Genomic DNA, 13,836 nt, shown 5'->3' with positions numbered 1-13,836 from the left:
CTGATTGGGCTATGGGTTTTGTGAGAAAAGTTTTAAGAAACAACAAATGGTTGATAAAATGTTTGATTTAGGGTTAAAACCAACACATACTATTGTATACTATACACAAACCAACACGATTCAGCCATCGTGAATATTTGCCTTTGCAGCTTTCCGTCTCCTCCGTTTACTTCTCCTCAAACAATAATGGGCTGACTGAGTCCGAAAGGCCCTTTAGGTCTTTTCAGCTGAAAAAAGAGAAAAGAAAATATAATTATGTATAATATATAGGATTATTTAAAGGAAAAAGTACTGATTTACCTTACAAATATTGGATGTTACATTATAAAGTGTTAAAAGCATGGCAAGTGTTGTGGTTAATATGCATTTACAACAAATATCACTTTAAAACTATCAATACAGAGGTAAAAGCATGGTAAGTTTTGTGGTTACTGTCCTTTTACCACACCCTATCACAGTAAAACTAGGGTTACTGTGGTAAAAGCATGGTAAGTGTTGTGGTTACTGTGCATTTACAATAAGTATCACATTAAAACTACCAATAGTGTGGTAAAAGCATGGTAAGTTTTGTGATTACTGTCTTTTTACTACACTTATCACAGTTAAACTAATGTTACTGTGGTAAAAGCATGGTAAGTGTTGTTTTTACTGTGCTTCTACTACAAATACAACTTTGGAACTAATTGTACTATTTTTAATCTGATATGAATATCTAAGCCTATAGCACGTCACGTGACAGGCAGTGTTTAATCATATATTTTGAATTAGAAAGCAATGAAACGCAAAGTCTCCGTGGAAATGGCAGATATATTTGGCAGATTAATATCGACAAACAGAAAAGACATTATATCACACATTATTAGGACAGCGTATTTAGGTATTTATTTACTAGGTTACTTACCAACAGCTGACACACGTGAACTGATGCCAAATATCGCGATGTGTTCGGAACGAGACTTCTTCAGCGCGATTTCCTACTAATAAAATATCATTTTAAAAATATCAATAAACAGCAAAACAATCCAGCTTCCCTGGCAATAAGACCGAAATAATAACATAAAAAAAAATACATAAACCACGATAAGATCTCGTGAATAAATGTTGATTAAACAGCTTCTCTGCTGCAGCCGACAGGCAGAAATAATCGAGCTGTAATCACGAAAGACGAAAAATAACGAAATAAACGTGTCCGTGGCACGAATCAATAGATTAAATTACGTGACCATATCACGAACGTTGGAGTTATCCGTGGTCTCACCACAGACTCAATCCGTGCTCCTATCACAGATTTTAGATCTGACTATATAGCCAAGCGAGCAATAGGTGTAAAACGCCATCAAACTGGATTTTATGATGACAGGACCAGACAAAATTGCAACACAGTCGACATAAAGCTTTCAAGTGTCTAAACAAGTGAGCAACATCACACCATCCAGTGAGTGAGGTCAGGTTGTTGAGGTCCGTGGTGCCATCACGGGACTTCAGTTTGGCTAACAGAATCAGACTGAATTTTTATGATGGCTGGACAATGCAATAGCTACAATAACAGAGAGGTTAAAGTCTTTATGGTATTTGGTGTTGGAAAATAAATAAATACTTAAAATGTTGTGTTTCCAAATGAGAAAGCACGTCCATTGAGTGAGATCTGTTCTCTGTCATTGAAACGGGTATCCGTGTGTGGACCACGGAAGGTGAGTGTCATTGACTTGCGCGTTGGAGTTATCCGTGGTCTCACCACAGACTCACTCCGTGCTCCTATCACAGATTTTAGATCTGACTATAGCCAAGCGAGCAATAGGTGTAAAACGCCATCAAACTGGATTTTATGATGACAGGACGAGACAAAATGTCAAGTTAATTACATGCCATTGCAACACAGTCGACCTAAAGCTTATAAGTTCCTAAACAAGCCAGCAACATTACAACGTCCATGAGTGAGGTCAGGTTGTTGAGGTCCGTGGTGCCATCACGGGACTTCGGTTAGGCTAACTGAAACAAACCGAAATTTTATGATGACAGGACAATGCAATAGCTTCAATAACAGTCAGGTTAACGTCATTATGGCATTTGATGTTGGAAAAGTTCACAAATACTTCAAATGTTGCGTTTCCAAATGAGAAAGCACGTCGATTGAGTGAGATCTGTACTCCGTCATTGAAACGGGTATCCGTGTGTGGACCACGGAAGGTCAATGTCATTGACTTGCATTGGAGTAATATCCGTGGCCGCATCACGGAATTTGGGGCGATTCCGTGATGGCTCCACGGATTTTGAGTTAAGGGCCCGTGGACATTTCACGGAATCCTGTGGTGGATAGAGAAGAAATTGCAGAATGTTCTCAGCAGACTGTATGTGATTTGTTTTTAGTTCCTCGTGAATCTGAGATGTGAACTTGAAGTGCTCTTATTGTCTGCTGTATGGCAGAAGTGAATGTCAGCAGTGAGATTTTTATGAAAAGGAAAATAGAAATGTGCATTATTCGAAATGATTTAAAATAGAAATGTTTCTATTTTACATTTTTCACATTTACATTGCAAGACAGGGAGCATAACTATATCATAAGGCACACCCCACATCCAAAAAAAGCAAGACTTCAATGGTAAATATTTTGACATAAGTATATATACTCTATAGATTTCCACTTAGTTTTTTTAAGTATTTTAAACTTTAAAATATTCTCACAATATCATAAGGAAATAAAGTAAAGAAGAGTTTCTTCCATTTACATTTACATGGTCTCACAAGCTCTGAAAACTGGAAATGCAATCCATATGGGGACTCAACAGATTTTATTCTAAAACTAGGGGAAATTTTTTTTCACTAAAATCCATTTAAAACAATCACCCAAAATTTAGAGGAAAAATCACAGTAGTAAAAACTTATTTTACTACTTTCTGTTTTCTACAGGAAAGGAAGAGCAAACTGTTCGATTTCAAAACTCGACAAACAAAGAGTCAAGCTTCATCATTCCTCTGTTTTTCATCGAGTTGGGAAGAAGACGTGTAAGGAATAAGCCTCGGATTTACCTCAGAAGAAGAAGGACGCGATTGATCCAGCAAAGGTAAGTCATTTATACTTACTTACATTAGTTAAAGGTGCTGTATGAAACTTTTTCACCCTGTAAAGCATAACAATACGTTTGCATATATTGAGGAAACATGCTAAGTTCACACACTCGTTTCTCTGAAAAACACTTCTACAGCCAGTTATTTTTCTTTGAAATGTGCGTTTCCGGGCTGGAATGTTTGTTTTTGTTTTGGTCTGTGATACTGCAGGTTGCATTGTCCATTGCACTCATTCCTGTTGCGTGTGCTCAAACTGGCAACCCGTGTGAGCGCTGTCCAGTCTGAGGAGCCTGTGGTGGGAGAAACGACGATATCAGATATTTTGAATTGGACTGCAGTACCTATTTCATTCTGACTGCACTTTTAACTTCACGTGTTATTGTTACATAAACTTGTACACATTTTACTAGTTGAACCATTGCCAGACTAAAATGTGTAAAATCGACAGAAACATGTTGAAATATTATGAAATATAGGCAGGTAGGCAACCACGGTGTAAAAAGGACAAGGAATCCGTCATCGTTTGTGGTTTCTCTTACACGTAGGCCTACCCTTTGTGGAAAACCCATGCCCAGGTGGGCTATGAGGCACCTATGCATGTATGACCTGAATGTGTTTATAACTTGGATGTTCCTTGCAACGCATGTATTGTCCGTGTAGAAATCAAGCTAACTAATCTATGCTCAGCATTCGTCTTAGGCTGTTGCAGCCACCGAGCTGGCGTGTTCGACTAAGTCATGTAAATGACTGACTGGGTGATTGGCACCAGTGTAACAGCTTCCTTCGTGTTTCATCTGCACTGTGTTAACCACGCTTGTATTATGTTCATGACAGTACCGGCATTGCCGTTACAGTGGACATTACTGCTAGGTGTCGGCACGACCTCAGCCAATGACCGCACAACACGGCCAGGCTTGCCTTAAGTTGCAACATAATACATGCAAGTAATTATGACTGAAAACATCCAGCAACTGGGGAATACACAGTCATGGATATATATTTATATATAGGGCCATACAGCCATCTACTGGTTACACAAGAGTATTACAGATGATACATGGTGCATGACTGAAGAGGTAAATGTTTAGTACTGTAAAATCCCCTTAATAATAATAATAATAACAAAATTGTATTTATATAATACTTTTTCATTTCCATGGAGTGGAGCAATTTTTCCATAAGCAAAATTCTGATGCTGACCCAGAGGATGTAATGGATCTTAATCTTTAGAGACCTGATATTATGCAAAGATTTTAATTTCTTTGGAGCTCTAGATTAAAACAAACACAGTTCACAAGTACACAAGAGGTTGCACTTTATTCTTATTAGTCTATGCTGATCTTGGATTAGCATACCAACAGCAGTATTACACAAGTGAGAATCCCGCACTGCCTCCTTCGCACCACCAGAGGGAGCCATCACCCGAATATTGACTGTTTCTCATTTGGACTTCATTTCCCATTTTAGGCCCTCATTCTTGGGACTGATTGCACTCTCACCTGTATTTCATCACACACACTGTGCGAAGTCTTGATTTGCCTTGGTGATCTTTTCTGAGCATTTAATCATTGTGGATTGTTATAAACTGTAAAAACTAAAGGAGCCTCAAATATCCTGTCGGATACTCAAGGAACTTCAAAATGTAATTTAAGTGCCTCAAAGCTCTTTCTCCTATAGTAGGGTTACTGGAGGAGCATTGACATTCTTTGAGGTTCTTGCTGGAACTTATGGGATCCTTTAAGCACTTTGTATTTAGTTCAGAGGTTCTGGAGTCACCTTTTCATTACCATGAGACCTCGAAGTGCTTTGGGGGAAAATAGAGGAACTTGAATGCGATAAAAGGGTTATTGGAAGATCTTTTAACATTTAAGTGGTTCCTGGAAGATCTCTTATGTTAAAGCCAGCATCTGGAGGAACCCAATGGTTCTGTGAGGCCAGAATGAGAATATTATTATCCTATTATTATTATTATAGGCTACTTAAGTTTGATTCAGTATAGCCTACATACCCAGGTGAAAAAAGACGTACTATTAAAAATGTACTTGAGTGTGTTTTTAGTAGGCCTACAATACAAATATACTTTAATGCATTTTTAATATATTTAACAGTAGCCTACGTCTTTTTCACCTGGGTAGCTTACATTTATTTAGTATCTATAGGCCTATTTTGTTGATTAATTTAAACCTTAAACAACAACACTAAATTATAATAATATTAATAAGAAGAATTCATTCATTATTATTGAATAAATAATAGTAATAAAATAATCATTTTTACCTACTTCTTCATAAATTATTATTTGAAGAAGAAGAACTAGGAGGAGAAAAGTTTTATTCTGTCACGAAACTGCTGCTATTCCTCTACTGTCGTCGCTTCAGTGATCCTCGCGCTGCTCACGCGCAACAAAGCTCAGCTGATCGACGTCATCGGGTAACGGCTCCTCTCATCAAAGCTTCCGTCGTTTGATCGGCTCTCTGTTACAAGGTTTGTAAACTCGCCAAATAAATATAAATACAGAGTCAACTCACTATATATTCAAACACACATATATATAAACTAAATTGATTATACATTACTACTTTTTTACAGTGTTTACCACTCGTTTATTGCACAGTATCTGGTATGAAGGTTTTAGCCGCGATGCTAACTACGTTGATCTAACGTAAGTTAATGAACAAATGGAAATTATTGACTTATTGTCTTAGATTGATTTAGTCATTCAATTCAACATATTCTGTACAACTGTGTCTTCAAATTGCTGAGATAGCCTAACTAATGTAGCTGATTCATGCTGTCGTCATTGGCGTTTGTTATGAATAACAAAAGCCAGTTAATATAGTTTGGTCTGTTTTTGTTTAGCCTAACTTTACTTACTACATGTGCCCTCATTCTCTCAAATACCATTTTAAAGCCATTTACTGGTCAATAAATATGATGTTGTGAATAATCAGCTTTGTTCTTTTGTTTCCCCAGAACAACCAGTACATTTCTAAAATAATCTGAACATTTCAGAGGCAACATTGAATTACAGTAAGTTACCTATACACCACATGCAAGTACTTTATTACTATGAACTTTCTCTGAGTGAAATTGTATTGTGTGACTGTGTACTGAAAATCTTCCCTCATGCTCTCAAATCTCATTCATGTTACTCAGAAAAATAATATCACAGGTTTGGAGCTAATAATGCTATGCATTTTTTATAGGCTATACCTTAATCATATGCATTTGAATATAAGACATTTGAACCCTGAATTATAACTTAAAGTTTAGTCTGTTTCGACAAAAAAAAAGGAAAAAGCTATTATATGACTTCAGAAGACTTACAACACAACCCATAACACATGAGTTGTGAACTCATTGACTATTTTTAGGATCTTTTCTGGGACATTTTTGGAGCTTAACTATTTTTTACATAAATTGTTGCATTGAATTGAACTAGACAAGTGTACATAAGAATAGTTTGAATGAATTACAAAAAAAAATTATGCTTGTGTTTCATGCAGTGATATTGAATGGTGACGGGTTGCATTATGCCTGAGATCTGCTTTCGGGTTCCACAGACAGAAAGTCAAACAGGTTTGGAACGTCACAAGGCTGAGGAAATTATTTAATAACTTTAATAACCTTACTAACAGTAAATTTTGTACTTTGCAGGGATCTCGGTAAGCTGAAATACAAGTTTGATCAAGAATAAAAATCCTCCTGTAGACCTGAAAATCACTGAACCATCCACCAGAAAAGAGGAAAAGCAAACTGAAAATGAAGCTGATGCACCTTTTCACTTTTCTAACTCGTTAAGTACCTCACGTGTCCCTTGTGAAGATTTTATAATTGATTGCATTTTATGTTGCAGCGAGTAAAGGTGCATCACATTTGTGAATTTCGTGAAATTACACAGGCAAAAAGACAAAATTGCTGATCGTGTGGATTCTTATTGAAATGACTGAATTCACCAGTGAACATTCACAGAACAACAGATAACTTTACTGCACCTTAACTCTGTTAAAATGGAAAATGTTTTCTGCTTGTTGTGACATAAGGAATACTGTTTCCGGGTCGAAACCTCTACTTCTACTTCCTCTATCTTGTTTCTAGATATTGAGAATACTCAACAACCATTTATGGGAACTGTTGATTCAAGTCACACATTTAAGCTTTTCAAAAGCTATAGTGTACATTACAGTCTCAGTCTAACGGCATCCCAGACTTCAACATTTTATGATTCAAAATAGCTGAATAACTAACCATCTGAGATTTCGGAATAGAGATAAAGGTTAGGATCCTAATTTTCAGGAATATTACAGCACAATGAGTGTATATTAGCACTGTTTGTTGTTTGTTTTTGGCATCTGATAGAGCTTTTGGACTTGGAAACAGGGACGTCAGACTTAATAAGCGGACTGAAACACATGTTTTAAAATTAAGTGAAGATGGACATTTTTAATTAGTCAAAATTGTAATTTTTTACATTGATTTATTACATGGAACATGTGTTTTCCATGCATTTTGTTGAGATGTCTTTTCTTGTGTAGCCTATTGTATACACATGGTTGATTATTCATGTTACTTATGTATTATACTATTTTTTGTGTGTGTATATTCATTGATATTAATCTATTACTAGCTTTTTTTTTCAAGTGCATGGAAGTGTATGTATTAAAATGGATCTAAAATATGTAATAAACAATTCTTATTTTGTATTTGGTTCAGTTTGTTTATTATAATAGAAGTTAATGGTGGTAACCATAGTAACAACATGACATTAATTTAATACAAATAAAATAAAATTGAAATTTGGTTCCTGGAGGCACCCACAGTGGTTCCACACAGTGCCTTATATAAGAGTTCCTCAGGAAACCTGTGTGGTTCCTCAGAGAACCGCCCCTTTTTAAAGGGTGCCTAGGGGATCTACAGACGGTTCCGCCGGTGTGGCAAAGTGAAGAACCCCAAAAGGTTCCTCCAGGCACCTTTTATTTTTACAGTGTAGGCTACCCGTGTTTGATTTGGACTGTTACTCGTATTTGATTCTTTGCTGCCTGCCTTGACCCTTGCCTGCCATTCTATTTGTTTGTTACCTGCCCTGAACTCTGCTTGCCTTTGGACTCCGTACGTTTGCTGCCTGCCCGGACTACACTGTAAAAATAAAAGGTGCCTGGAGGAACCTTTTGGGGTTCTTCACTTTGCCACACCGGCGGAACCGTCTGTAGATCCTCTAGGCACCCTTTAAAAAGGGCCGGTTCTCTGAGGAACCACACAGGTTTCCAGAGGAACTCTTATATAAGGCACTGTGTGGAACCACTGTGGGTGCCTCCAGGAACCAAATTTCAATTTTATTTTATTTGTATTAAATTAATGTCATGTTGTTACTATGGTTACCACCATTAACTTCTATTATAATAAACAAACTGAACCAAATACAAAATAAGAATTGTTTATTACATATTTTAGATCCATTTTAATACATACACTTCCATGCACTTGGAAAAAAAAGCTAGTAATAGATTAATATCAATGAATACACACACAAAAAAAAAATAGTATAATACATAAGTAACATGAATAATCAACCATGTGTATACAATAAGCTACACAAGAAAAGACATCTCAACAAAATGCATGGAAAACACATGTTCCATGTAATAAATCAATGTAAAAAATTACAATTTTGACTAATTAAAAATGTCCATCTTCACTTAATTTTAAAACATGTTTCAGTCCGCTTGTTAAGTCTGACGTCCCTGTTTCCAAGTCCAAAAGCTCTATCAGATGCCAAAAACAAACAACAAACAGTGCTAATATACACTCATTGTGCTGTAATATTCCTGAAAATTATGATCCTAACCTTTATCTCTATTCCGAAATCTCAGATGGTTTAGTTATTCAGCTATTTTGAATCATAAAATGTTGAAGTCTGGGATGCCGTTAGACTGAGACTGTAATGTACACTATAGCTTTTGAAAAGCTTAAATGTGTGACTTGAATCAACAGTTCCCATAAATGGTTGTTGAGTATTCTCAATATCTAGAAACAAGATAGAGGAAGTAGAAGTAGAGGTTTCGACCCGGAAACAGTATTCCTTATGTCACAACAAGCAGAAAACATTTTCCATTTTAACAGAGTTAAGGTGCAGTAAAGTTATCTGTTGTTCTGTGAATGTTCACTGGTGAATTCAGTCATTTCAATAAGAATCCACACGATCAGCAATTTTGTGTGGTGCTTCATACATTACATCGCTACACTGCTGACAATGGTCAATGGACATTTTTGCCTGCGTAATTTCACGAAATTCACAAATGTGATGCACCTTTACTCGCTGCAACATAAAATGCAATCAATTATAAAATCTTCACAAGGGACACGTGAGGTACTTAACGAGTTAGAAAAGTGAAAAGGTGCATCAGCTTCATTTTCCTGTTTGTTTTTCCTCTTTTCTGGTGGATGGTCCAGGCACTTCAGTGATTTTCAGGTCTACAGGAGGATTTTTATTCTTGATCAAACTTGTATTTCAGCTTACCGAGATCCCTGCAAAGTACAAAATGTACTGTTAGTAAGGTTATTAAAGTGATAGTTGTGAAATTTAAATAATTTCCTCAGCCTTGTGACGTTCCAAACCTGTTTGACTTTCTGTCTGTGGAACCCAAAAGCAGATCTCAGGTATAATGCAACCCCAGTCACCATTCAATATCACTGCATGAAACACAAGCAGAAAAAAATGGTGTAATTCATTCATGAAACCATTCTTATGTACACTTGTGTAGTTCAATTCAATGCAACAATTTATGTAAAAATGGTTAAGCTCCAAAAATGTCCCAGAAAAGATCCTAAAAATAATCAATGAGTTCACAACTCATGTGTTATGGGTTGTGTTGTAAGTCTTATGAAGCCATATAATAGCTTTTTCCTTCTTTTTTTTTGTCGAAAAAGACTAAACTTGAAGTTATAATTCAGGGTTCAAATGTCTTATATTCAAATGCAAATGATTAAGGTATAGCCTATAAAAATGCATAGCATTATTAGCTCCAAACCTGTGATATTATTTTTCTGAGTAACATGAATGAGATTTGAGAGCATGAGGGAAGATTTTCAGAGAATAACTGATTAAAAAACACAAGTACACAGTCAAACAATACAATTTCACACAGAGAAAGTTCATAGTAATAAAGCACTTGCATGTGGTGTAGGTAACTTACTGTAATACAATGTTGCCTCTGAAATGTTCAGATTATTTTAGAAATGTACTTGTTGTTCTGGGGAAACAAAAGAACAAAGCTGATTATTCACAACATAATATTTATTGACCAGTAAATGGCTTTAAAATGGTATTTGAGAGAATGACGGCACATGTAGTAAGTAAAGTTAGGCTAACGTTAAACAAAAACAGACCAAACTATATTAACCTGCTTTTGTTATTCATAACAAACGCCAATGACGACAGCAGGAATCATCTAAATTAGTTAGGCTATATCAGCAATTTGAAGACACGGTTTTACAGAATATGTTGAATTGAATGACTAAATCAATCTAAGACAATAAGTCAATAATTTCCATTTAACGTTAGTTAGCATCGCGGCTAAAACCTTCATACCAGATACTGTGCAATAAACGAGTGGTAAACACTGTAAAAAAGTAGTAATGTATAATAAATTTAGTATATGTGTGTGTTTGAATATATAGTGAGTAGACTCTGTATTTATATTTATTTGGCGAGTTTACAAACCTTGTAAAGGAGAGCTGAACAAACGGCGGAAGCTTTGATGAGAGGAGCCGTTACCCGATGACGTCGATCAGCTGAGCTTTGTTGCGCGTGAGCAGCGCGAGGATCACTGAAGCGACGACAGTAGAGGAATAGCAGCAGTTTCGTGACAGAATAAAACTTTTCTCCTCCTGGTTCTTCTTCAAATAATAATAATTTATGAAGAAGTAGGTAAAATTATTCTTTTATTACTATTATTTATTCAATAATAATTAATTAATTCTTATTATTAATATTATTATAATTTAGTGTTATTGTTTAAGGTTTAAATTAATCAATAAAATAGGCCTATAGATACTAAATAAATGTAAGCTACCCAGGTGATAAAAACGTAGGCTACTGTTAAATGTATTAAAAATGTATTAAAGTATATTTGTATTGTAGGCCTACTAAAAACACACTCGAGTACATTTTTAATAGTACGTCTTTTTCACCTGGGTATGTATACTGAATCAAACTTAAGTAGCCTATAATAATAATAATAATAGGATAATAATAATCTTATTCTGGCCTCACTGAACCATTGGGTTCCTCCAGATGCTGGCTTTAACATAAGAGATCTTCCAGGAACCACTTAAATGTTAAAAGATCTTCCAATAACCCTTTTATCGCATTCAAGTTCCTCTATTTTCCCCCAAAGCACTTCGAGGTCTCATGGTAATGAAAAGGTGACTCCAGAACCTCTGAACTAAATACAAAGTGCTTAGAGGATCCCATAAGTTCCAGCAAGAACCTCAAAGATTGTCAATGCTCCTCCAGTAACCCTACTATAGGAGAAAGAGCTTTGAGGCACTTAAATTACATTTTGAAGTTCCTTGAGTATCCGACAGGATATTTGAGGCTCCTTTAGTTTTTACAGTGTACTGCCCGTTTCAGTTTATGCTGTTGTCTCGTCCTCGCTGCTGTCGTTGTTGTAGACTGTACCTTTGTTGCATAACTCTGGTTTTTCAATAAAACTGCAGATAGATCCTCATCCTGTAGACCGGCCATATGAATGTAAATAAAATAATAATAATAAAAAAATAAACAATCACATATTTTACTCACCCTCATGCTGTCCCAGATACATAGGCCTACTTTATTTCTACAAATAAACACAAATTAAGATTATTTTAGGAAAATAATCTATCTCTGCGAGTCCTAAAACGCTTTAAAAATCACACACAGCGCATAATCCATGCGACCCCAGTGGATGAATCAATGTCTTTGTGAGTAAAACATAAGAAAAATACTACTCATTCAAACTGTTTTAACTATTAACAATCACTTCCGACCAACTGTCATGGATGGGTTACAGTCCACTTGTATTATGGACACACAGAGATTAATTATTTTCTTACAAATCTTTGTTTGTGTTTACGTGAAATATACATTCATATTTTGATATGCTGCCAGAAACTGGAGAAGACTACGCTTCAGTGCGGTGAGAAAGCTATGCATATTTCTGTCCAAAAGCCATTCCTGAATATGGAACGTAGCCTATTTTTTCAGACAGGCAAGACAACTTGAAGACGAAACATTGGATGCGTATCACACAAGATTGAGACAGATGGCAACAAAATGTGAGTTCACAAATGTGGACAAAGAAATCAAGTCACACATAATTTTAAGCTGTAGTTCATCGCATCTCCACAAAATGGGACTACGAGACATTCAGTCTTATACATATGGGATGGCATGAATGTGAAAATGATGAGAGGTAAAAAAAAAAAATTGTGTGTGGACTATCCCTGTAAAGACAGATATTGCACTCCATTACCACATATTGTACCCATTCACTTTTCTTACTTGTACTGTAACATGAATTGTTCAAAGAATCATTGCATTTAAAATATATATTAATTTTAAACGTGTATTATGTACTTGCGTATTTTGTATAGTAATGTATATAATTTGAATACTGTGCAAAGTGTGCATCACATGTATAGTATGCGGTTAGTGTTTTGTGGATTCTGGTCTTTCCTGTCACAACATAATTGCATCCAAGAGTTTCACTTTGATACTTGTGTATGGTGCTGTAATGACAATAAAGAAAGTATTTGAATACATATTTTCAATTACATTAATTCAACTGGTTTTATAAAAGTATTGAAACTGCTGATGATTATTACAAATATATTTCCAATTTTAAATATTAGATGACAATGTTACTAAATAAAACAGAATCTTACCGCAATGAACAAAGGCTTTGGCTCAAAATGATTCTTTAAAGTGTCCACAATGTCTTTGTTAGACTTATCCTTTGGCTTCTCTGGTAGTACCAAGTTCCTCAGTAAACCGTAGGTGGTGGCTCCCATCACACTCAACAAGGTCACAACCTGTTCCTCCTGTTATGTCGTTTGCCTCGAAGGACTGCTTCAGCCGTTCAATATAAGCCGACCAAGACTTTGCTTTCGGAACAAACTCGCTTATACTTCCAATAAGCGCCATAATATGAACAAAACTTTATCCTTGTGTATCCAAAACTGTCTCTTTTAGCCACAAATTCGCAAACGTGCGCCCCCAAACATTTCTCAACATTCCCAGCACTATAGCTATACGGAATCTCTATTGTCTCAAATGCAAAAATTGTAAGCATTCAATACATCACAGTTTTGAAGCAAAAAGGCTAAAAGACCCAGTTTTCAAAAGTCTTGTGAACAAATATTCAGAATGGATTTTATGCAGTGGTGTAGTCTAGTTTTTTTACTGTGTTTTTTTTCTCCCAGCCTCATAGTCACCAGTCCCAGAGCGACACCCCATAAGCACAACCATTATTAATGCATACAGACTACATGTAATTGAGAGCATTCTTGCAACTACAATTAGCAATAATGGAAAGCTGAGGTTTATCAGTAGCATTATTAACAATGAACATTTGTGCAGTTCTATTACCAACACTCATTCATTACAGAATATTATGAACTGAATTATGAGGACACAAAAAGTGGTCCACATCTTCTCAAGCACACTTATCTTCCAAAACAGTTGTCAAGCTTAAGCTATGTACTGTATCAGCTTAAATGCATGAGAAAG

The 13,836-nt window shown here is 35.8% G+C and overlaps 1 long non-coding RNA gene across 2 annotated transcripts; it reads left to right on the top strand.

Moving 5' to 3' along the window:
- The first annotated feature begins 5,507 nt into the window (after window positions 1-5,507).
- LOC309505692 lies at window positions 5,508-7,768 on the top strand. 2 transcript variants are annotated; one of them, XR_014208546.1, is made up of 3 exons: window positions 5,508-5,549; window positions 5,655-6,095; window positions 6,572-7,768. It is a non-coding gene; the product is annotated as an uncharacterized lncRNA (long non-coding RNA). The 2 variants fall into 2 exon arrangements; XR_014208547.1 differs by lacking the exon at window positions 5,508-5,549 and having other exon boundaries at window positions 5,594-6,095.
- Window positions 7,769-13,836: the final 6,068 nt, after the last annotated feature.

Source organism: Leuciscus leuciscus, assembly GCF_965113295.1.
Source record: "Leuciscus leuciscus genome assembly, chromosome: 9".
Classification (NCBI taxonomy): Eukaryota; Metazoa; Chordata; class Actinopteri; order Cypriniformes; family Leuciscidae; genus Leuciscus; species Leuciscus leuciscus.
Note: the sequence above shows the minus strand (reverse complement) of the source record. Positions and strands in the feature narration are given on the sequence as shown.